The sequence below is a fragment of the Balaenoptera physalus genome (genome assembly GCF_965194825.1).
Source record: "Balaenoptera physalus genome assembly, chromosome: 7".
Classification (NCBI taxonomy): domain Eukaryota; kingdom Metazoa; phylum Chordata; class Mammalia; order Artiodactyla; family Balaenopteridae; genus Balaenoptera; species Balaenoptera physalus.
This window is the reverse complement of record NC_138886.1, coordinates 117,709,544-117,731,788: the sequence shown is the minus strand read 5'-3', so window position 1 is coordinate 117,731,788 and position 22,245 is coordinate 117,709,544. Positions and strand designations below refer to the sequence as shown.

Here is a 22,245-nt window from a genome sequence, read left to right as displayed (position 1 = left end):
GCGGCGGGCGGGTGGGGGCCCCGAACCCCGCGTCCGGCCCCGGTCCCCCCCGCACCTCCCCGCCCCGCGCTGCGGCGGGGGCTCGGCGGCCACCCTCCGCACCTGGAACGCGGGCTGGAGGAGAGAAGGGCCGGGCCAGGACCGCCGCGGCGGCGGCCGGGGACGCGGGGCTGGTCCGGGCTGCGGCCTGTGGCGCGCGCATGCCTGACGGAGGCGAGGGGCCGCGGCCGCCGCCACCGCCGGTGCGGACCAGGCCCCTGGGTCCGGCCGCCCCCGCGCGTCCGGGGCGCCCCCCTCCGCCCGGTCTCGGGCGCCCCCGGCTGCCAGCCCGGGTGGGAACGCGCGGCCCCGCCCCCGGCTCCGCGGAGAGCGCCGCCCCATCGGCTTCGGCGCCGAGACAGGCGATGCGCGGCCGAGGCCTCGCCCAGGACCGGCCTCCCTCCCCCTCCCTTTCCCGCTCCCCCCTCCCTTTCCCGCTCCCCCCTCCCCTTCCCGGCGGCCGCCCTCGCCCGCCTGCGGACCCCCGCCCCGGAGCCCCCTCCACCGGCCGCTCCGTCGGGCCGGAGCCCGCCCCTCCTCTCCTCTCCCCTCCCCTCTCCCCCCCCCCCCGGTTGCGGCCGGGCCGCAGGGCCGCCAAACTAACTTGTGCGGTCGCCGCCCGCGCCGAGGGCTCCTCCGGACGCGCTGTCCGCCGCCCGACTCTCCCGGTCGGTGGGGCTCTGTCGGCGCCCCGGGACGTGGGTGACCGGACCCCGGGCTGCGGCCCCGCTGACCCGGCCGCGCCCCCGGCCCGACCTGCCCGCCGTTACGGCCGCGCCCCTCCTTCCCCTGGGACGCGGGAGCCGGGGCCTCGGGGGCTGGGGAGCTGTGCCGCTTCCAGCGCCTTGTGCAAACAGCGTGTGCATTGCATCCGAGGGGTCGCCTTTATTAACTTTCCTTTTGGAAAGTTAGCGTCTGGAAGTAGAGGGAGAAGGCGTCCTTTCAACACTAAGAATCGTAGGAAGAGATTTCCTTATCTGCGCCTGCCCCTGTGATGAGGGAAGGTTTACTCTTGAGATTTACTCTGAAGTTTTAGTGTGTATTTGAAGACATAACGGCACTGGAATCTCTTTATAACGTATGGGGTGGATTCCCCTCTAAGTCATCTAAGTTAATGGTAATAAAAAGTACCCAGTTTTCCTTTTGAACGTGTTTGTGGTTTTACGTCCCTCAGCTCTCATGGAGTGATGGTGACCTCTTTATGATTTTGCTTCAGAATGACTTATTGACAAAGGACGACTGAATATTGCAGTTGTTTGAAAGCATTTGTGATCAAATGGCCTTTTCCCGAGAGCTAATAAAGACGTAGAGATGCCATTTCCTGGGGGAAGAAGTTGAGGAAAGAGTGACAGAACTAACCATATTCAGAATGTCCTGCAGTTCAGATGACAAGTCTTCTAAAGGGGTGATGGAGCGTCAGCCCCAGTGCCTATTTCCTCTGAAATGTTATATTAGTGCTGGTGCAAGTACTGAGCCACGAGCTCATTTAATAGCTGTAGGAGGTGGTTATAACTTGATTTTTGGTCCAACTTATTGGATAAAGTTTGTCGGTGGGTCCAGGGTAATTTCTGTCATTTGCCAAAGACTGAAGCTAGCTTGTTAAGACTTTCAAACAATGAACATTAAGAAGAATGCTTTATGTATGTGGAGAGCCAAACCCTTTTATTAAGTTTGCGGGTAAATATTAACTAAGCAAGTTAAGGTATAGCTTATAAATCATAAGAGCGTAAATAAGGGACTATTGCCTCCCTTTAATAAAAGCTAACCTAAATGTTTCTGAAATACAGCAGTAGAAGGACATCTCCTTTCGGGAAAATTCTGACTCTTTGATTATGATTACACATACTCCACCCACTGTGAAACACCTGCTTCTCCTTAACACTAATCCATGTATAGGGCTTTTTTGGATTCTGATAAATGGCCTGAGATAGTCTAGGACAATCCCATTTACCAAGTACAGGTTATGCTTCTACTCTAGCACGCTGGTCCTGGTGGGTCCGCCCTGTACAGCTTTTTGCCTCATACTTTCAGTGTTCCAGGCACAAAAGTCTGCCGTAGCCTGGTGCTTTTTTTTTCCCTGGACTACTTCCTCCTTTAGATCTGCCCAGCAAAGTGCGTCACCTATGGTCAAGACAAGAGGAACACATTTCTTTTTGCTTTCCCATCTCCGGGCCTCTTGCTGTTTCTCTGATGTGAATGATGTGAAAAGTGATCTTACCGTTCAAATTGTACTCTGTTGGATACTATTTGATTTATTCAACAAACATTTTTGAGTACCTCCCATGTCCCGGTGCTAGTTGTTAAGGAAGTACTCCTTGCTCCTAAACTCGTGGCTCTTGTAGGCTAGTGGGTCAAAAATCACATTAATCAAGATTTCACAAATGTGTAAATAAAAATTGTGCCACCACATGCTATGAAAAAAAAAAAAAAAACCCACAGGGGGTGAGAAAATGGAGGAACTTGGTCATAAAAGCCTGACCTGAAGAAATGGCTTTTGAGTTGAAATCTGAAGATTTGAAGAAGAGTCATTGTTGATCTGGGTATGGGAGGGGGACACCCCTGAGAGGGAGAAGTATGTGCAAAGGCCCTGAGGTAGCAGGTAGCATCGTGAGCTGAGGAAGTGGAGGAAGGCCAGCGTAATTAGAAGATGGAGGGCGAGGGTTCAGAGAGACCATGCCAGGAATCAGGTCTTTAGAGCAGCCATTAACTCCAAGGATGGAGCTCGTCGAAGGATTTTTAAGTAGGGGAGAGGTGGGCTGAGATTTGTGCTTTGAAAAGACCACTCTAGCTGAATTGGTTTAGAGCCGGAGCAGATAGGAATCCTGTTGGAGGTTATGATAGCCTAGGTGGAACGTGATGTTGATGGCATTGGCAGGGTGACGGTGGAAGGAGAGAAAAGTCAGTTGGTTCAAGAGCTATTAAACGAAGATGCAGAGGCACCAGGACTAGGTGTCTGCATGTGGGAGTGAAAGAAAAGGAAGGTGTCCAGAGGCACCCGATAGGTGGTAGAAGGATGACAGATTGTTTATTACATGGAAGGTTCTGAAGACAAAATCCATACATTCTGATGTTATGTTTTATGGTTATAATGGGAAGGCTTATCATCTTAGGCTTTGTCCTCTGAATATTTTAAGGTCAGCATTTATTAAAACCATCTGTTTAGCACTTGCAAAGTGTAGACAGTTCCTTTAATTAATAAATTATAGCATCTCCCAGACCATTTCTCCCGGGTTTCGGCGCTGAGTGTTCAACGTTGAATCATTAGCCTCTGAAAATAAAGGTCTGGAATGGAGATGTTGCAAGACCTTCAGTGGCTCTTTAATAGCAAATTCAGTACTTGTGAGAAGCTGCATGTAAACCGGCAGCTTTCTGTATGTGCAAATGTTACTTGACTCAAACTATTAATGCCACTTAGGCTCAGAGCATCCATAGTAGGACTAATTCAAGAACCATTGCTAGATGGAGAGGTTTTATGTGATAAGCTAAGACCAGTGGAAAGGAACACTGCTTAATGAGGCTGTGACTGAATTGATCACCCAGTCAGTCAGGTTCTACCTTAACAAAGCCTTTTATCTCAGTGATGATCGGCTGCAACCAGAAAAGCTCTGCCCTTGACCATGAGATTTCTGTTTCAAATGGGAGCTCGTTTATTAGGGATGGAGCTATCACTTAGAAGAAATGTAGTGTCTTAAGAGGTCACTGTTGTTTCGGTTCCCCAAGTGAAATGCCCTGGGATTAGTTTTTGTTCCATTTTGCTGTCCTCCCCCACCCTTGCAGTGAAAAAACTCCCTTATTACCAAGTCTAAGAAATTTGGGCTCCATAGGCCTCCTGAAATTAATGCTGAGTTTTGCATACACGTGTGTTCTTCTGGGCGGCTGAGAATCAGAAGCTTTCACGTTTCTTAAAGGTACCTGCGAAGCTTAAAGCTACCTGCGAAGCTTAAAGGTACCTGCGAAGCACTGAGTCCTTGGGAGGCAGAATGCCTGTTTCCTGCCCATGGAATTTCTCCCTCGTCTTCCATGGTGCTGAAACACTCATTACACCCTGGAAATGCAAACATTCCTAAGAACTGCTGTATCTATCGATTCTGTGGAAGTGTTTCCCGTCCAGTGTTGGAAGGTCAGGCATCAATCCTGTTACTACCACCACCCTCCCTCCCCCACTGAGAATACCAAGACGGTCTCAAGGAAAAGTCCCTGTTCTAAAGGGATCACATCCTAGTTGAAAAAAAGGATGCAGCGCCCACATGGCCTGGGTTCCTTCCCCATCCTTACTCTGGTAGCTGGGTAAGGAAACCTCGCTATGGGAACTGTCACAGGACATTTCCTTAGCGGGTGGCGAAGGCTTAGAATAGCCATTCAGGGAGTGCACAATTATTAGTAAAGAAAGAATGGAAACTGTCGAGCTGCTGAGTCTGGGTAACTGTTTTGTGATGGGGCTGGCTGCATGGAATGGGAGATAAGGTGTGGGCTTCGATCTGTTACTAGTGAATTAGAGACAGGGAGAAAGAAGGTAACGCATTGTGAATGAACATCACAGTTCTGAGCTTGGGCCATTTGTAAACAGAATATTTGTAACTTCTAACTTGATTTGTTAAAAAAAGGTTGGTCAGCAAGATTTGAACAGCTGTTGAATATTGGAACATGGTTGTGATTATTCAGCTCCAACCTCGACGATTGTCTTTGTTCATATTTTAGATTCTAATTTTCATCCCTGAGGAATGAATGTACAATCTGACAGAAGAAGAAAAGCAGTGAAATCAAGAATTTAAAATTTCTAGAGTAGAACGGACACAGCCTGAGACTATGAAAGGAATAATTTTATGGTTGGAGTTTGTGTAGTGGAAGAGGGAAGGGTGAGAAGGTAGAATATGTGTTAACAATGTGGACAGAATTCTGTGAGAATTGGGAGATGTATTTGTACTGTAAACGTGGCAGTCATTCACTCAACAGACGTTTCGAATATCCGTCGAGTGTTTACTAAGCACCATCCATGGCTCTAGGCGTCGGAGAGGCTATGCAGTAGAGGAAGTAGAAAGCTTTGGCGTAAGGAAGTTGCTACTCAGGTCATGACCTACTAACCACAGAGAAGGTGTGGAACTGGAGGTTGGAAAAGTACGTTGGGGCCCTATTTTGAAGGTACTGAATGGCAGGCTGAGGAACTGGGTTGGGGTTTTACTGATTCAGCAGTAAGAGCAGCTTTTTGGAAGCTTTTGAAATGGAGTTAGGGAGTGGTGACGTTCAACTGCTGATTCCCTGCTTCAAAGATTTCAAACACCTGTTGCCTACGAAGTACCATCTACTGCTCTAGACATTGGAGGTACTATAAAGTAGTAAAAAACGCTGTGATAACAGATAACATCTGTGAATCCTTTGTGCCAGGTCAGCATTCTGCGTGTGTGGTGTTAATTGTAGCAATAACCCTCTCATGCGGTCTGATGTAATCCTCACTGAGTTACAGAGCCTTGAACCCTGCCCAAGGTCACTTACACAGTCAGTCTCAGGTGTCCTGACTTCTGCTGTGCCCTCTGACCTCCCGCAGATTTTAACAACACAGATGAGCTCGTGTGGCCCCCATTGAAGGGGGCCGCAGAGACGCTGGAGAGGTCATTTCACACAGAGAGAAGCATGTGAGGCGGTGCAGGATGAGTGGAGGGACAGGGGCCCAGGACCCCGCGGGGAAGGCGGGGAAGGTGACGGCTGAGCTGATTCCCGGATGTAGCTCTCAGGGAAGAGCCTCCCGGCCGGCCGAGGGGACAAGCAGGGCTGCCCTGAGGGTGGAGGAGGCCGGAATGCATGAGAAACAGAAAGAAGGCCAACGTGGTGGTGGTGGGAGCTGAGCTGGGTGTGTCTGGAGGGAGGGCAGTACTTGATGAGCTGGCAGGTGTAAGCAGGGGATGCTGTGGGTTGGGTGATAAATTATGTGGTCATCGCACCGGGCATGGTCCTAGATAAACAACACGAGTAATTACCTTTTTGCCACAGGTTTGCGGGCCAGACGCACAAACAACAGTTGCAGGGGGTGAGAGGAGGGTCGTATTAGCTACTGGGTCCCCGGGTAACAGGGAAAGCAGCATCCGGCCGCCGGGTGGGGTGCAGTCAGAGCGGTCCCCGGGAGGGCAGGGCGGAGGGTGAGCGCGGGGACAGGGCCTGGGCACGCAGAAGCAGGAAAGGGCCTGGAGGGATGGAAGAGAGCCCGGCGAGAGAAACGGAATCTGAGCCCTGAGACACTGAATACTGTGAATGGTTGAGGCTGGCTCCGAGGAGTGATCCGGGAGCAGTGCCTAGGCCAGATTTCCGTGAGGAGAGAAATGTCCCTGTAGCTCATGCTGAGCCTAAACCAGGAGGGGGGCCAAGAAAGTGAATATGTGGGGAGAGAGAGATGGTGACGGTGGACTTAGCGGTGCGGCTGGTGGGAGGAGGAGCTCTGCTGGCTGGAATGGGCCGGGAGGATGCTGAAGCCTCAGCAGGAACAGAACCGTCTGAGGCGGCAGTTCTCAGCCTTGAGCAGGAATCAGAGTCGCCCAGAGAGTGTCTTAAAGCCCGCGTCGTCTGGCCTCCTGCCCGCACTTTCTGATTCAGGAGGTCTGGGGCGGGGCAGAGAATTGGCGCTGCTAACTGTTCCCAGGTGACGCTGCTGCCGGCCCGGGGACCAGACTTTGCGAAGTGCTGGTCTAGAGCACACGTAGCGCTGGGGTCCGTAAGACAGCATTTGTGCGGTTTGGGCATAAAGTGCGTAGAGGCCACAGGCCAGTGGAGTGGAGGTGTCTGCCGGTTAGATGGAGCCCGGAACGGGCATCAGAGCTGTATGCAAAGTGTGAGCTCCTGGGCAGGGGTCCAGCTCCAGTCTGGGGCCTGGGTACTGGAGTGGTAGCTTAGGGTGTGGACGTGGGCATGAAAGAGGAACGGGGAAATGCCGGGAGGAGGAGAGATGAAAGAGGGTTCAGGCAGAAGTCAGATGACTTGGGGAGTCTTGCCTGACCACCAGCAATTCCAAGTGCTGCAGCATTTGAGTAAGAACTGATGAGAACGAAGGATGTAGTGAGTGGGCGGCCGTGGAAGCAGGAACACCTGCCGCTGCGCCGCCCCCTGGCACCTGGGGTAGAGGAGGGCCTGCAGCGCATCTCGGTAAATGTGATGCCCAGAAACACTGGCTCAGGTAAAAAAAGAAGTTCAAGTGGTGAACACTCATCTTCCCTGGGGGAAAACTACAAATCGAGAAAGGGTTTTATTAGAGAGCCATGAGTACTGAAGAGGACTTCCCATATCGGGGTTATCTCTGTTCTGCCTTAATTAGGCCTCTCACCCCCACCCCGTGTGTGTATAGAGACACATGTGTCCATGTATTTTAAGCTGAACCACAGTCATGTAATTTTGATAATATAGACTGTATATACTATACACATTGTATTAAAATATGATAATAAATATTAGGCATTTGGGGCATTCTTTTAGTCTGAAATCCAGTTAACTTGGAAAGCTGTGATTAGAACAACATTTTAATATTTGAAGTTGGGAAAGTAATTTTATCCTGAGAATATTAGGCAATTTTTAGTTTTTAATAATACATTAATAATTTGGCTGATGTGTAACTAAAGGAAGAAACAATAGCAAAACTGTAGGCTTAGCATTTCAGTGATGTTGTTTTTTTGGTTTTTTTTTAAATGTCTGTATTATTTTAAATTTTTGTTTATTTATTTATTTATTTTTGGCTGTGTTGGGTCTTCGTTTCTGTGCGAGGGCTTTCTCTAGTTCCAGCGAGCGGGGGCCTCTCTTCATTGCGGTGCGCGGGCCTCTCACTATCGCGGCCTCTCTTGTTGCGGAGCACAGGCTCCAGTCGCGCAGGCTCAGTAGCTGTGGCTCACGGGCATAGTTGCTCCGCGGCATGTGGGATCTTCCCAGACCAGGGCTCGAACCCGTGTCCCCTGCATTGGCAGGCAGATTCTCAACCACTGCGCCACCAGGGAAGCCCCAGTGATGTTAGTTTTTTGAAATGAGGTCTACGGTTTAATTCTGGTTCAGTGCTATGGTCCCGAAAGCAACCCTGAGACAAGTTGCAACTGCACTTACCCAGGGCTTCGGTCTTTTTTGGAGAGGGGAGAAGTAACTTGCAGTTGCTTCATTTGCTAAGAATCCTGAATATTTCAAAATGAGAAATGTTCTCATTTTTGCTCCATTATAAATTCCCTTCTGGGCTCCCCGGCCTTTGTAGTGTTTTAAAGTGTGGCTCCCGAGAAGCATTTAAACATGCCAGTAGGGATGCCTGATCCAGCTCACTGAGTGTAAGAACGGCTCCGCCGAAACTTGAGGAAAACCTTAACTTTGCATTATCTAATTAGGTTTGTAGAGTTGCTGTAGAACAGCCTGGTTTCCGAAGTTTAGAAGGTACAATTAGCTGCAGTATTACATCAGTACCAACGGGCCTGCTAAAGAGGCTTCCATGCCAAGCAACTGGAATATGTTATTACCAAGGATGTTTTAAACTGGGTGAATTAAAATTAAATCACATACTATTGGGAGCAGTTCTGTATGAAAATAGAATAGCAGAGATGACCTCATCTCTTTTTTTTCCCATCTTCAATCTTTTATTGAGTCCCTGGGTTTAAGCGTACATTTGGGCCTCAGGCAGATGCTGCTCTCCTCAGTAGTAAACTACATGTTCAGTGATTATCCGGCTTACACATAATTTTAGCATCTGTAGTTCTTATCTTTATAAACTATTTTATAAGGTGCTTTGGGATTGAGGTATTCACTGGTCATGTGTACACCTTATGAAAAGAGTTGGTATTTAAAGAGTAAGTATGTCTTAAAGAAACATTAAGTGAGAAGTTGCCAAAACTTCTTTGTCACTCTTACGAGACGGTGGGAGTGCCAGCATTTTTATTTATGAGATTGTCTGTAATTATCCTTTGACTCTTGATTTTCCCTTTTGATAAAAATACCAGAAGAAGAAGAAAACCCTGTGAGAAGACGCTCTGATGAGTGTGAGCAAGGCTGGCAAGTAGCCTCACGAGGGTGTGAATGTCTGACTCTTCCCGCCGGAACCCTTCATGTCGAACCAACCCAGCTTCTGAGTCCAGCTACTGGAGTGAGACAGTAGCCTCAGGTTCTTAGTGCAGGACAAGAGACACTTCTGAACAGTTTTACAGAATCTTAAGAATTACACTTGTTGAGAAGTGATATCGTAACACGAACGCAATACCTTTATGCTTCTGTGAGAACTTTTTTGATAAATTCTTTAGAAAGACTAAACAGAAAAAAAAAGATAGAATAAGTTACAATAGTATGTTAACAAAGTCCCTGGTCATGCTATTTGAATGTGCTCTAGGGGTTCTTTATTTGTCAGCATTTACTATAGTACTTCAAATCATTTTATTCTGCTGAATTTAAAGTAAGTATTTCATATACATATTATCAACAGCTCTTATTGCAAAAATAGTTCCCTTATAACCCCAGCAGAAAGCAAAGTGATCCATGTAATTAAGTGAGTCATGTGAGCCTCATTTTGCCAGAATATATCAAAGATACCTGGATAAAGATGTCCAGATACAGAAAATCAGAAGGGAGATTCCACTGCTATTTAGATTTATGGTTCATTAGGCACTTACATAAACGTTTCAAAAATGACTTAGGAAAGACCTAGTGGGGTTAAGTCAATTAAGATATTTTTGTTTGCTTGATTGTTTAATGCTGCTAAGAAAAATATGTTTGTGATGGGAAATATTTGCCTAGAAAAATTTACCCTGCAATATATTATACTGGACTGGAGTTGTTGGTCAGTAATGGCCCGTGTACCTGAGAAATCAAAGGTTGACTTTATACAGCCACTTGAAAACTTGTCTTAGACATTTTCTACAATTCTCGGCTTCTTAGGTATAGGTTTTAATTCTGCTTACTTGGGGTGATTTAAATCCAACCCCTTTCTCCCAATATTTCATCTTGCAGTTTAATATTTTACCATGCAATTCTTATTAGACAATTTGATCATCATACTTCTTAAAATTTAACTAATCTGACAGAAGTAGCCTTTTAGTCTCTAGTACAGCAAGGTGTCCCATGTAAGTCTTAGTATTTGTTACCTTGACAATCTGTAGGATTTTACATCTTTTCTTTTAAAAGAGAGTATTTAAAACCCCCTATTCAAAAATCTGCTAACTCTTGCCAGGGTGTTTAAAATGAATTTAAAAATCCATTAGATTTTTTGGCAAATAAGCTCTCAGTTATACAGAACAAATGACTACAAAGTGCTTTTTAGAGTAATGGAATGGAAATGACTAAAATCTCATTAATTTACACATGCAGATTTTTCTACTCTGGTAGAGGGTTTAGTTTTTTAAGCTAAAAGATCACTGTCAAGATTGGAAATTTTGATCACTTAAAATATATAATTACATTTTAGCATTTAAGCAAAGGATTGATAGAATGGGGAAATACAGGCATGCAGTTTCATTAACTTGCTCTGTGTGATGATGGACTCGGGGAAATTCAAAGTCCAGTATTTATCAAAGAAATCTGGGGAGGACTTCCCTGGTGGCGCATTGGTTAAGAATCTGCCTGCCAATGCAGGGGACACGGGTTCAAGCCCTGGTCCGGGAAGATCCCACATGCCGTGGAGCAACTAAGCCTGTGTGCCACAACTACTGAGCCTGCGCTCTAGAGCCTGCGAGCCACAACTACTGAGCGCATGCACTGCAGCTACTGAAGCCCGCGTGCTCTAGGGCCCGTGTGCCACAACTACTGAGCCTGTGTGCTGCAACTACTGAAGCCTGCACACCTAGAGGCCGTGCTCCGCAAGGAGAGAAGCCACCGCAATGAGAAGCCCACGCACCGCAATGAAGAGTAGCCCCCGCTCTCCGCAACTAGAGAAAGCCCGCACGCAGCAAGGAAGACCCAGTGCAGCCAAAGAAAATAAAAATTAAATTAAGAAAAAAAAAGTTTGCAGGAGAGTGTTTCCATTGTGGTGGCCAATTAAAATAAATTTGCTTGCAGTCCAGGGAGATCTTAGTGGGTAGTCAAGAGAAAAATACTTTTAGCAAATACTTTTCTAAAATTCTCTATTCTAAAAATGTGCAAAAAGAGGATGATTTCCAAGTACCTCGGTATTTTAAAGGAATACATTTTCTGTATGAAATTGAGATAACTCTTACTCTTCTTTTTGTAGTTAGCATTTAGACTCCAAACCATGGCACATGTAACTTCTATTTTAAAATAAACGTAGAGCACACGTAAGCACAGTTGTTAACCTCGAAAACTTTGAAGAGCCACATCAAACCTGCAAAGATGATAGAGCCCCAAATGCCAGGCTTTCCCCAGGTTCTGCTTGCTTCCCAGCTTGAGAAAAGAAGCGCTGGCGTGGCCTGAAGTATGGGTCAGAGGGCGTGTGTTCTACACGGGTATTCTCAGATTCTCTCTCCAGCGTCCCCTTTGAAATCTGAGGAAGGCTTTAATGAACGTGGTTTCGTTTTCCTTTCCATGAGTTACTGCCGCAGGAGGAGTGCCAGCCTGTACCTGTGACTGAATGGAAGAAAATTGCAGCCAGAGTCTAATAAATAGTTTCACAGTGTACAGTCCTGTTTCCTAAGAGGCAGTTGTCATCCTTGATCTCTGCTCAGTTAACTGGTAACACTAAGAGACAAGTAAATGCTAAAATCTTTGTTCTATGTTGGCAAAAATCACTTCCTGAAGGTAAAGTGAGTCGCTTGCAACCTGTGTTCTGACTTGCATCTCCTTCTTTAACTTAAATAACAGGTACTTGTGTTTGAAAGCAAACACCTCATGTGTAGTGACTTATGGCTTAGAAGGATAGATACAATGCAGAAGGAGTAGCCAAAAGGAAATTGTCGTGACAGTTAAGGAATAGATGATTTTTAATATTACAGAAAAGCAAACTTAAGGTAACAGCAAAGGTAATATATTTGTGTTTGTTCAGTATTTTTGTTTCCTAATGAATTGCCATACCTTTCCTACAGTTTTTTCAGTTCTTCATGAAAACTGAAATCTGGTCAACTACTTTTTCCTCCCTTGGGACAGGGCATTTCCTTCTCTGGTTATGAGACATTTATGGAGTGGTTGGTCCGTGTCTGTGGGTCCCAGTGGGTGCCAAATGTGAGAATAATTCCTTCAAGGTTAAAAATGTCAGTCATATATTTTATTGACCACAGAGTAGCTAGAAGAATCCAGCCTGCCATTTGGGTACCCAGCATGTTGCCTCTGAATGGTGAGGCCAGCAGCTTACTCAGAATTTTTTTTAAACACACAGAGGTTGCATTTTCTGAAAATACCCAATTCTTTTAAATTAAAGATAACTGAACCTTCACAGTCCTCTGTTCTACCCATAACTCTTGTGATGAGTCAGTGCTAATGAAAAAATAAAATTTCATTTTTAAAATTAGAGACAATGAAATGAACCTTTCTCTCTTTTTTTAACCCTTTTGCTCTTTCTGTTACTGCTGTGCACCGTCTCCCCACCACTCTTACATGCCTCACTTTTTTTAACAAGATGCTCTAAGAAGCTGTTTCATCTTGTGAACTGTTGACTTGGAATGGAAGTAACATTGGAGATTTGGTTTTCTTGTAGGAGATTCTGCCAAAGGACTGCAGATTTTTCTTGGTTGGCATGGGCTTAAAATTTTAAATTGCCTCATATATGCTGTGACGAAATTCGAATCAAATTTAAATTACTAAGTGGAGCATGCAACATTACTTGATAACATTTTTGAAAAAAAATTTTAAACCATGTTATTGGTACTTTGACATGTTAATACCCTGTAAGTGGAAGTTTCATTCGACTTCTCTCCATTCCCACCATCTCTCATCAGGTGACAAAGTATCCATCCACTTGTCAGAGTCTTCAGGTGGTAAAAAAAAAAAAAAAAAGATCAGAAAATGTGCAGTGCCGTATTAAGCCAGGTCCCTGATTTATTTCTAGTGCCTTCCATTTAGATACATATTTGATTTACTTACTTCCTAAATCCATGGGCCAGTTCTGCTACTCATAGCTGTTTTTATTTAGGATATCACAGGTGTACGTTTAAAAACATATTTGTAATAGATGACTGACACCCAGAAAAGTAAAGCAACAAACAAAACCAGCAGGCTTTGACTGGTTTGTGGTGAAGCAGAAAGCCAGAGGAATCTGCATTCCGATCTGCTCACCACCACTCGGAATCCCCTTTGCCCGCCCAGAGAATGTCCAGTGTGTTCAGGGAGTGGACGGCGGGTCCATCGGGGGCCCCTGGGGTGTTGAAAGGACCCATCTCTTAAGATGCCAGACTTACTGCTGCAGCGAAGGTTAGTGAGTCTCAGAAAGAAAGGTGGGAAAACTCAGTTTGGGGAGGGAAAGCTAGTGTCCTTTGGGATTTATACGACTACAGTTACTTCTCTGAGAGACTTCCCTGAGGTTCTAAGGGTACTGGGCCTGCATCTGTATGATTCATAAGCCTGCGTAAATGCTTCCTGTCTGGGCGGTGTAAGGAATTAAAATGTATTGGATATTTGGCCCAAGCAGAAGAGACCTGAAGCCCAGGAATACTCAACTTAGAATTTCGCCCTGTAGGCCAGTCACCAGGAGGTAGTGGGGGTCACGTCTGTGCTGCGGGGAGGTTTACTTCCTGGTGCAGCCTCAGAGCCTACCCGTCTCCTGATCGTAACGCTTCTGTCGTGTAAACTGTGTGCCAGGCAAGTAAGGACAAGCCCTGTTTAGGGCCCAGACATTCAGCAGCCTGGTGGTTTTGAAATAATCTGATACTTCACTGGCGGTTTCTTCTGACTCTGTCACTGAGATTATGAAGAACCCAAATCAGTGCAGAATTAATGAGAAAAGATTCCTAGGGAAGGCGCGTTGAAGTGGATTGCAGCATTCCTTCCCGGGCTTGGGGCAGGGCGGAGGGTGTGAGGCAGGAGATGTGGGAAGACGCGCCGCGGGAAGGGGAGGCGTTCTGTTTCGGCTCAGGGTCCTGGTGCGGGGCGCGACCTCGAGCCTGGGCCGTGACGGGGGGAGGGGAAGGACGGGCCCCCCCCGCCCACGTCCACGTCCACGTCCACGTCCACGTCCGTGTTGATAACCGCGAACACTGAGTATCCTGGGGGAATTCTGCTGATGCCTAATTTACCTCCTGGCTCGTAGAGCAGGAAGCTCCGGAAGACAAGCTGGCGATTGAAAGCGAAAGCTGACATCAATCCGTCCATCACATGGTAAAAGTGGCACGTGGACCCTGACGTAGGTTGAAAGCCCGTGCAAACGCTGTCACCAGCACTGGTGGTCTTGGCCTGGGGACGGCTTCTCCCAGCCCCCTTTCCCTCGGCCGGGAAGTAGACCCAGGATCTGCCCCAGCGCTGCCCTTGGGCTTCCGTCAGGTCTCCCGTGTCGGAGCCCCCCGGGGCCGGGTTAACCTGCAGTGTCGCACATCTTGTTTTCTCTTCCTTCCTTCCCTTCCTCCTCCCTGGAAGAGCATAATAATTCCTGTGTCGTTGCGAGAGTGCTTAAAAGAATGATAATACTTACATTATGCAAATTTGTTATGAATTCCTTATTTTGAATGATCAGTGAAACGCGGATGAGTATCCTAGACTTTAGACTTCTGCCTTAAAAGTTATGCCCTTTGGTGAACTCATATTCTAAAGTGGGGAGGGAGGAAAACGCTGTCATTTATCTACTTCTGAGTCACACTTTTCTCCTGAAGTAAACGTATGTTCACGTACCCACATTTTCACCGTAAGCAGCTTCGCTGTAGACTTCTTTGCCACGTTAACAGCTGGCCGTCAGGCGGTTTTACCGTGAATGAGAAAATAACTGGTTGGCAGTTTTTGGTTTGATGGTTTGGTTTCAACTGGTTGAAATGTGGTAGCAGTTCTTCCCGTTAGGACCACATTGGTGGCCTTAAGCCGACAGATGCCGACGATTTGCCCTGAGAGATGGCTTCTTACTTTGATGCACACCACGGTTGACACGAGATACAACCAGTTATTTGAGCATTATTGCCATGGTCTACACACATTTTTAATATACTCAAATAGTTTGTATTTCACACTAAAGTCTTTCTAATTTAGTTATTCACTTGTCACGTTTCACTGTCTTTTTTCATGCCCCTCTTGGGTTTTTTTGCTTTTTTTGTTTTTTGTTATTTTATTTTCTACTGCAAAATGGCCAATTAGTTATGAGGCAAAAATGTTTGCAGCAGAAGTACCTAGAACCATACATTCACTGTAGAAAATATAAAAATGTGAAAGAAAATAGGAAACTAAAAATCACCTGTAATCCATCTCGCTCAAAGCTAATTATTATCATCTGTCTGGTGTATTCCTTGCTCACTTTTAAGCATTTATAGGCAAAGACCTTATATGTACTACTTTGTGGATTGCCTTTTTTTTATTTTACTGTAGAAATATTTTAATTTATATATTGTTTCTAGGATATATACTGTTTTGTAAGGTAATCTTTTAGCACTTGGTCATTTTAGCGTGGAGGTGATTTAAGGAAAGAGGACATTAGGGAAAAAAGAAGTCCCAGTATGCTGGGAATTGCAGACCCTACACTGTCATGTGCATCACATCTGCAAAGTTGTTTTTCCACCTGCCCCTTACAAAAAAAAAAGAAGGCATCGATATGATTCTGAGTTGTGTTGGATGGTTTATAAAAGTTGCTGTTTAAACTAATTTTGGGTGCGTCCTGGCTAACCCAGCGGTTAAATGGAGCTGGAAGAGCAGCTGGTCTGTGCAGGACGCTGATCCCACGTCTCTCATACCCTCCCCAGCACCGTCCACACTAGTTTTGAGTTGTGGCTGCTAAACGCTCTGAGCTTTTAAACCTCTACTTAGTGAATGAGTAGTAAGAAATCTAAGTCACTGCCCTGGGGTTAATTATGAGGCTTAGTAAAGACATTGTTAGCTTTACTAACCCTGATCCTATTGTCTCTGAGCTGTGAAGACTAATTTTTCTTTTTACTGATTCAGCTCTGCTACTTCTGGATCTTTGTCAAATACTCTTCTCTATATTAGGAACATTTAAAAATGAGAATTATGCCCTTTTAATCCTTGCATAGTTGGACTACACCTTTCACTGTGCAGTGATAAGGCTCTTCTTTTCTAGGACCTTGAATCTTATTTTAAGCACACACATACGTTTTGTTTATTTGTGTGTGTGTGTGTATATATATGTATATATATATATACACATATATATATACATATATATATATATACGTATATATATATATAAAATAATAGGTCAGCACTGTCTCTCCTCACCCAGAATTCTAGTCTGAAAATGGATTGGTGAGCATCAAATGCTAATCAGTAACTTTTATTGAATTCTTACTATGCCCCCCTCTAGGCTTGTCCACATTCTCAATTTAATCTTCTGACATTTTACAGATGAGGAAATTTGTGGCTTAGAGAAATTAAACGCCTTGCCCGAGGTCACTGGCCTTGTAAGTAGTGGAACCAGAGTTCAAACCCAGCCCACCCTCTCTGGTGGGATCCAGTACCACCCAGTGGCACTTCCTGAACTGTGTACTGTGAACCAAGATGTACTAGCAGGAGTTACTTCCAAGATTTCTTGGGCCAATAAGGCTGAGAACTGTTTCATGTTATATCACCCCCTTAGAGGCTCACAGTGTGCATTGGATTGTTAAAAGCTCTGAAAAGTCCCATAGGAAGTAAACTTAAAGATTTCATCTCGTCTTTCACAAAGGGACCTGGTCACTGACTCAGTCTCTAGAGAATGCTGGCATCCGGAGAGTACAGGCTGCTGGAGCTGGATCCAAGTGACAGAGCTCCCAGGGGACCAGAGGGCCAGTGCCCTTCCTCCAGGGAGGACCCCTCCTCCAGGGAGCAGTCGCCAGCCGGGCTTGCCCCTGTGTTGCTTTCCGGGGGGACACAACTCCCTGATCTTGCTGCATTATTCAGCCAACATGATTTCAGTTCTGTTGTAAATTCTCATACACAGCACGTATTTCACAATTACAGAAAAATCCTACCGATCAGTTCAAAGAGGTTTCTTAGAACAGCCATGCTTGGCCGTCACCAACGTCTTGCCCCATTGCCTGAGCAGCCCAATGAGTCTAAGTATTTATATTTAAGAATTTCTTTTATCCAGGGAATCCCAGCATAAGTGGTTCTTTGACTTGGGTTGTGAGACAAATGGTTTTAAGTATAACCCATATTAGATTGCTATTCATGTGGAATTAGATATCCAGTGTATAAATTATGTTTCAGCTACTTGGAAGCTCATTTCATATCATGAAAATATCAAAGCAGGTCCCCTAAACCAAATAAACTGCTCTTACAGACATTTTACAGGCACAGAAAGTCAAAGATGCATCATATTTGTTTTGTGGATAAATTTTTCTGCACAGGCAAGGTTGAGTGAAGCTTCTAATTTGAAAATATGAGTCTAATAAGGTTCACGCTGAAAGTACTGCCTTTTCTTTTGGAAACTCCCTGCAGTAATCTTGGGTAGTCCTCCTTTGCTCCGGGGAACTTCTGTGTACAAAATTAACATCATCTGTCTTGAGCATTTGCACTGCGTATTCAGCGTGCACAGCGCCTCCGGATGCCTTTGAGACAGAAGGTTCCTGCCACCATCCCAGCCTTCCCTGGGGAAATGGGGGAGGGCAGATCGAGGTTCAGGTGTCAGTGGGCCCCCCGGCTTCCATGTGAATGTGAAGGCATGGTGATTAGCTATTTGGGGTCTATATCAAAATACAGATTTGACTACTGTAACAGAAATCTAAAAATTTAGGGGTTTTCCTCCTACATAAATACCCAGACTGACCGGCCATCCTTCGTGGTCCTGCGTGACATCATTGGGATCTGTGCCCCTTCTGCCTTGTTGCTGTGTCATTCCCTCGTGGTCTAGAATGGATCCCTGCAGCGGGAAGGATGGAAACAGAGAGGGCTTGCTGCTCCATCTGTAGTATCACCTTCAGCTACATTCCATGGGCCAAATAGCCGCACTCTGAGGGATGTTGGAAATGTGTCTTTATTCTGGGTGGCCACATGCATGGATAGAGCTCCGAGGTTAGGAGGTGGTTAATTATGAGAGGGAAAAAGAGAAAGGAAATTGGAAATAGTGGTCTTTGCCACAGAGTAATAGCATGTAAGTTTTTTAATGGTAAAGTTGTAAATCAGGGGTCAAAAGCCCCTTGTCACTCAACCTTTGGCTCTACCTACCTTCCCCTTCCCTGGAAAGATCACCTTGGTTTTGGTATCTGGTGTACGTTTGGTCTTCTTACCCAAATTTAAAATCTGTGACTCTTTGTATCACTTGATTAACTGTTGGTTCTGAGACTCTCAGGCTTGTCTGCTAAGCTCACATCAAGAGGAGAAAGTTTTAAGTTCCTCTTATGCACCTGTAACCACCAAGCGGTACTTTTAACATAGTGTTATCACATTGAATTACTGTGGTAATTAATTTTATCACATCAAAATCCTGTTCTTTTGTTTGTTAGATTTTTAATACATTAAATGGTTTCTTGGTCTTTTTTTCTGCTAACTGGATCAGTCCCCCCTCCCTGCATCAGGAGGGATACTTTATCCACTGTCAGAAATGGGAGGATGAAAGGGAGAGGTGGGAGTGTCAGAATTTAGCAGCTCACAGGAGGGGAGGGCCAGGCTAGTTGGGGTTCAGATCTCAGGGGTGGCCTGGTGAGGGCCCTCGCCTGGTGAGGGCCCTGGCCTGTTGTATCTCTAGAACGTCATGAGGCTGTTTTGGGGGTCAGGGCTGGGTGGGATAAATGCTGGAATCTGGAACCACACCAGCTGCCGTGGTGACGGGCCTTTACACGGAGAGCAAGCGAAGGAGGGATCTCTTCTGCCAGCCTTCCTGCCGCCCTCGAGCGCTTCCTGTTGGCAAGGCCTAAAGGGAGAAGAGTTTGTAGAGGTCCTGACGCCAGGGTGGAATAGAGAAGGGAGGGTTGGAGCCGAGAAGACAGTAGTTTAATGACCAGCGCGGTACTTCCTGGATATAAAGTCTTCCTTTGGGACCTTGCTGCTGGAAGGGTTTGGGCCAAACAGCGCTGAGAGAGAAATCAGGGAGTAGGTCTGCACTGGCCCCGAGGTGGATCTGACTTCCCAGTGAGACAAGAATAGGCTGTCTTTTCCAGGTGCCCTACCTGCATGCACACGTCTCGCGCTGTCCCACACCTGGACCCCGGTGTGTTTACAGGAGAGAGCTCACCTCCGTCCTCGCAGCCTCAGAGTTAAGGACGCAGCTTGGAGTTTCCTTTCTTTCCTTTCGAAACCTTTTATGAAGCTACTATTTATACATCTCCTTGAGTCTTTGTTGAGTTTATTTCCAGGGTCTGTGGCTCATTTAAAAACGACTTAAACTTTGTTGGTGTCTGGCATTTTGCTGGGCCTTGAAACAAAGATGATGAGGCTGCAGGCTCCGTCCCCAGGGAGGTAACAGCCTAGTTTGTGGGACAAGGTGAATGTGAAGAAACGAATATCACACGCTCAGTATTAAAATAGAATGAACTGTGCCTGGAAAGTGGAAACGAGAGGCTCGTGGAGGAGAGTTGACTTCGGGGCTCATCCGCAGAGGTGGGACTCGGGCGGGCGGGGATGGGGAAGGGCAGCAGGCAGAGACTCGGCCTCGGCGGGGAAGGAAGTAGTTACGAAGCTGGTGCGTGCCCTGTACGTACTTTATGTTACGGAGAAGCGTTACTCAGTTGTCCTGAAAGCGTCCTCGTTTCGGCTTTAAGGGGATCTTCTTGTTTCAGAATTTTGAGTTTGACAGGCCTCCTCCCTCCCACCCTGTCCGTTAAGATTTTCTGTCCTTCAGCCGTATTCTTGCTGAGATGTTCACTTTTATAAGCAAAAGAGTCCTGTTATTTTTTCCTTATCTTCAAGCTGACGCTGTCTCATCCCGTTTTCATATTAGTTTCCGCACCCCCCACCCCAGAAGAGTTTCTAGTTTCCATATGTGGGACCTGTCTTGATGGGTATCATAATCTCCAGACACTGAAAGCTGCCCCGGCTGCCATGCCTCGGGGGGAGGGGGCACTTCTGTATGTGCAGGTGAGCTCCTGAGTTGTCGTCATTGCCTTGAAAGGCAGCAGAATTAAATTGTAGGGGGGCAACCAAAGGGCATCTGCCTAAACCTTTCTCCCTCCGTGTTCCTCTTTGTGACAGTGTTTAACGTCATCCTCTGCATAACATTGTGTTTCAAAGGGACCTGAAACCACCTCCTGGTGTCTGCCCCTGTCCCACGGACACAGCTGGCGGTAGCAGAGGTATCTAAGCTAGATCACTTACAGCCTCGGTCCTGGGACCTTTGAGTCACGTGGCATTGTCCACTGGAGGTGGTCTGTTAGGCACAGCACCACGGTCAGCTCCTTAAACATCAAACATACAGGGCAGAGTTTGGGGAGGAAAACCTGGAAGTCTTTCTGAGGAAACCAGTCATCAGAGAAAGGAATGGGGTGGACTTTCTCCCCAGAAACAGAGGTGAAAGATGTTATAGAGAAGGACCGGCACAGGAGACAATTCTCCTTCTGCCTGAGAACCTTCTGACTTCCCCAAGACCTACCTGTTCTTCCTGCAGATTAGGTTCTGTGACATTTGCCTGCATCCTTATAATAAATGCCATTTTGCTTAAACTAACTTACATGGGCTTCTGTAACTTATACATGTGCCCCATACAGAAATAATCTTCTGCTTCAAGCCAAATGAATTACTGTCATGGCAATTATATATATAAACCAGAGAAGGTTTCTGGGCAGGACTCTCAAATCCCAGACAGGAAGTTGCTCCTCAGCCCCCATGTCTTCTTTCGCTGCCTCTTGTCTTTTTCTCTCCCCAGACTTCACCTTTGGGTCTGAGGTGTGGCCATCAAGGAAGATGAAGTGTGTTTTTGTACAAGAGTATAATCTGTTTTTCTATAATTTTTTAAGATGTCTGTCTGGCTTTCTGTTGATCTTTTTTGACAAAGAATCATTAACTGTGATATATAGTATGACTATATATAATATGAAATTTGTAGAGATTTCTGTTTAAATGAATGATAACCCAGAAGGCAACAAAGTAGAAAAAAGGAATTACCTCCCAAATTGTTGGCAGTTAGTTAATAGTGCTAATGAGTAGTGCATTTGCTTTAACTATAATCTCAAAAATTAATTTTTTTTTCTGGTTAAGAAAATGTATCATATTTACTTGGTTTCTAAAGAATATGCACTTAATGAATTGGGAATAAATCTGTCATTTACTGGGGAGGTGTCCGAGTGGCTTATAAAATCAGATGATTGTACCAAAGCTGTAGACTATTAAGTTTTAAAGACGAGGCTAAACATGTTCAGTTGTTAGCAGTATTCATCATTTCTTGCTGTATTTACTCTGAGTTGTTGGCTAATATATAAATTTTGTTCACAGGCTATGTAGTTACGGAATTTTATAGTGAAAGCAGTTAGACTTAGTTTTCAGCTTTCTTATTTGTAAATGGATTTAAGGTCTTTTTGATAGTCTAGGAACCAATTAAATATTTCTTTAACGGTTCAACTAATTGCTTCATGACTTTATTATTTATTTTACTGTATTTGCTTAGGGTACAGAGTATTAAAAGCCTTAAGAGCTAATAGAAGGTTAAAGAAGCTAATGATGTAAACTATTTGGAGCCCTTATTGTCAGATTTAATATAACTTTTTAATACACAGTATTTATAGAGGCATGTTTTGTACATGCCTTGAGTTTAGTTCACTTATCAAGTTGGAAAGTCTGTCTTACTACCCAGGGTTGGTAAATACCATATTGCAACTTTTAGAAAATATTTGGAAAGTTTGGGGAACTTTTTTTTCTCAGCACTTTCGTAATCGCAGTAATAGTCTGTGGCTTTGAGTGTAAATTTAAGGATTCATTATGGTTAGAAACAAGGGAGAGATGATGTTTGCTGACAATAAAATGAAACTGATACTAGGTTTTGAATCTAAGCACTTTTGTGGAGGTAGTTTCATGTGAGCCTTTGATTAGGATTTTATCTTATAAAAGATAAATGTAATCTGGCTTTTAGCCGTGGGTGCGTCCAGACCGAATCTTGACAATGTCCTCTCTATCTTTTGTTGCTGCTGAAGAGACCAGTGAAAGGTTGTGTGAACCTGAGAACTTCCGGCTTAGTTTTCCTCAGCTAAATTTCAGCCCAGAATCAGTGGTTAAGGGGCAGGTGCTAATTTTCAGTGCCCATTTAATACTAAAAACTCAATTCATTCATAAGAT

At 45.5% G+C, this 22,245-nt stretch overlaps 1 protein-coding gene and 1 long non-coding RNA gene across 7 annotated transcripts in view; both read left to right on the top strand.

Annotated features, from left to right (window-relative positions):
• The window catches only part of GALNT7 (polypeptide N-acetylgalactosaminyltransferase 7), a 110,943-nt gene that overhangs the window by 333 nt on the left and 88,365 nt on the right, over positions 1-22,245 (top strand). The gene's annotated exons all lie outside the window — the stretch shown is intronic.
• Positions 650-12,925, top strand: LOC309664137. Its single transcript, XR_014265648.1, has 2 exons — positions 650-7,198; positions 8,985-12,925. It is a non-coding gene; the product is annotated as an uncharacterized lncRNA (long non-coding RNA).